We start from the raw sequence: 2573 nt of genomic DNA on the forward strand, positions 1-2573 counted from the left end.
AGTTTACCCATTTCAAGTATATATGCAAGGATGTGAAGTGTATGCACAAAGTGATGCAGCCACCTCCACGATTCTAGAATAATTTCATCTCCTCCCAAAAAACCCCTGTGTCCCTGTCTCATGTAGCTGTCTACCCCTAACCCTTCATCCTCTGACCCTTCCTCACTCCAGCCCTATGCAACCACTAATCTACTTTCTGTTTCTATTTACCTGTTCTGGACAATTGATGTAAATGGAATCCTATGGTGGGTAGATTTGTTTGCGATCGGCTCCTGTCACTTAGCTTAATCCACAAGATAACACGTAGCAATACTTCATACCTTTTTATGGCCCAGTAGTATTTATGGATATACCAGCTTTGTTAATCTCTTTATTCAGCTTTGGACATTTGGGTCGTTTCTACCTATTGCCTATGATGAATAATGCTGCTAAGAATCTTCACATAGAGGGGCTGCACCTGGCCTTATGGGCTGAGAAGAAAAGCCAAGGTGATCACAGTAATGAATGCTGTGGAAGAAAACCAGGGGTCTGGCGAGTCTCAGAAAGTGGAGGAGGCCAGCCCTCCTGCAGTGCAGCAGCCCACCGACCCTGCATCCCCCACTGTGGCCCACACCTGACCCGGTGGAGTCAGATGCTGGGGACAAGAACACCACCAAAGCAGCCGACGATGAGCCGGAGTACGAGGACGGCCGGGGCTTTGGCATTGGGGAGCTGATGTCTGGTATGGGGGAAACTTCGGGGCTTTTCCTGGTGGCCAGGCCGCATTGTGTCTTGGTGGATGACGGGCTGGAGCTGAGCAGCTGAAGGCACCTGCTGGGTCATGTGGTTTGGAGATGGCAAGTTCTTGGTGGTGTGTGTTGAGAAGTTGATGCCGCTGAGCTCCTTCTGCAGTGCTTTCCACCAGGCCACCTACAACAAGCAGCCCATGTACCGCAAAGCCATCTATGAAGTCCTGCAGACGCGGGGAGAAGCCAGTAGACGCGCGGGGAAGTTGTTCCCGGCATGCCACGACAGTGATGAGAGTGACACTGCCAAGGCCGTGCAGGTGCAGAACAAACAGATGATCGAGTGGGCTCTCGGAGGGCCTATGCACCACCCCCAGCAGCCAAAAAGCCCCGAAAGAGCACAGCTGCCAAGCTTAAGGTCAAGGATATCATTGATGAACGCACAAGAGAGTGGCTGGTGTACGAAGTGCGGCAGAAGTGCCTGAACATCAAGGACATTTGCATCTCTTGTGGGAGCCTCAGCGTTACCCTGAACACCCTCTCTTTGTTGGAGAAATGTGCCAACACTGTAAGAACTGCTTCCTGGAGTGTGCACACCAGCACGATGATGACAGCTACCAGTCCTACCACACCATTTGCTGTGGTGGAGGCGGGGGGGGGGGGGTGGTGGCGCGAGGTGCTCACGTGTGTGGGAACAATAACTGCTGCAGGTGCTTTTATATGGAGTGTGTGGATCTCTTAGTGGGCCCGGGGGCCGCCCAGGCAGCCATCAAGGAGGACCCCTGGAACTGCTACATGTGTGGGCACAAGGGCACCTACGGGCTACTGTGGTGGCAGGACGACTGGCCCTCACGGCTCCAGATGTTCTTCGCCAATAACCATGACCAGGAATTTGACCCTCCGAAGGTTGACCCGCCTGTCCCAGCCGAGAAGAGGAAGCCCATCCGGGTGTTGTCTCTATTTGATGGAATTGCTACAGGGCTTCTGGTGCTAAAGGACTTGGGGATTCAGGTGGATTGCTACATCGTCTCCGAGGTGTGCGAGGACTCCACCTCGGTGGGCATGGTATGGCACCAGGGGAAGATCATGTATTTCGGGGATGTTTGCAGTGTCACGCAGAAGCATATCCAGGAGTGGGGCCCATTCGATCTGGTGATTGGGGGCAGTCCTTGCAATGATCTCTCCGTTGTCAATCCTGCCCATAAAGGACTCTACAAGGGCACTGGCCGGCTCTTCTTTGAGTTCTACCACCTGCTGCATGATGTGTAGCCCAATGAGGGAGATGACCCCCCCTTCTTCCGGCTCTTTGAGAATGTGGTGGCCATGGGCATTAGTGACAAGAGGGACATCTCGTGATTTCTCGAGTCCAACCCTGTGATGATTAATGCCAAAGAAGTGTCAGTTGCACACAGGGCCCACTACTTCTGGAGGAACCTTCCTGATATGAACAGGAGCCATTGGCATCCACTGTGAATGATAAGCTGGAGCTGCAGGAGTGTCTGGAGCACGGCAGGATAGCCAAGTTCAGCAAAGTGAGGACCATTACTACTAGGTCGAACTCCATAAAGCAGGGCAAAGACCAGCATTTCCCCGTCTTCATGAATGAGAAAGAGGACATCTTAGGGTGCACTGAAATGGAAAGGTGTTTGGCTTCCCTGTCCACTATATCGATGTCTCCAGAGTGAGCCACTTGGCGACGCAGAGACGTTGGGCTGGTCATGGAGCATGCTGGTCATCAGCCACCTCTTCGCTCCGCTGAAGGAATATTTTGCTTGTGTGTAAGGGACATGAGGGCAGACTGAGGTAGTGACACAAAGTTAAACAAACAAACAAAAAAACCACAAAACA

General features: G+C 52.5%; 1 pseudogene; it reads left to right on the plus strand.

Moving 5' to 3' along the window:
* The first annotated feature begins 430 nt into the window (after window positions 1–430).
* On the plus strand, window positions 431–2573 carry LOC140594054 (DNA (cytosine-5)-methyltransferase 3A pseudogene; annotated as a pseudogene).

The sequence above is a fragment of the Vulpes vulpes genome, chromosome 9 (assembly GCF_048418805.1).
Source record: "Vulpes vulpes isolate BD-2025 chromosome 9, VulVul3, whole genome shotgun sequence".
Classification (NCBI taxonomy): Eukaryota; Metazoa; Chordata; class Mammalia; order Carnivora; family Canidae; genus Vulpes; species Vulpes vulpes.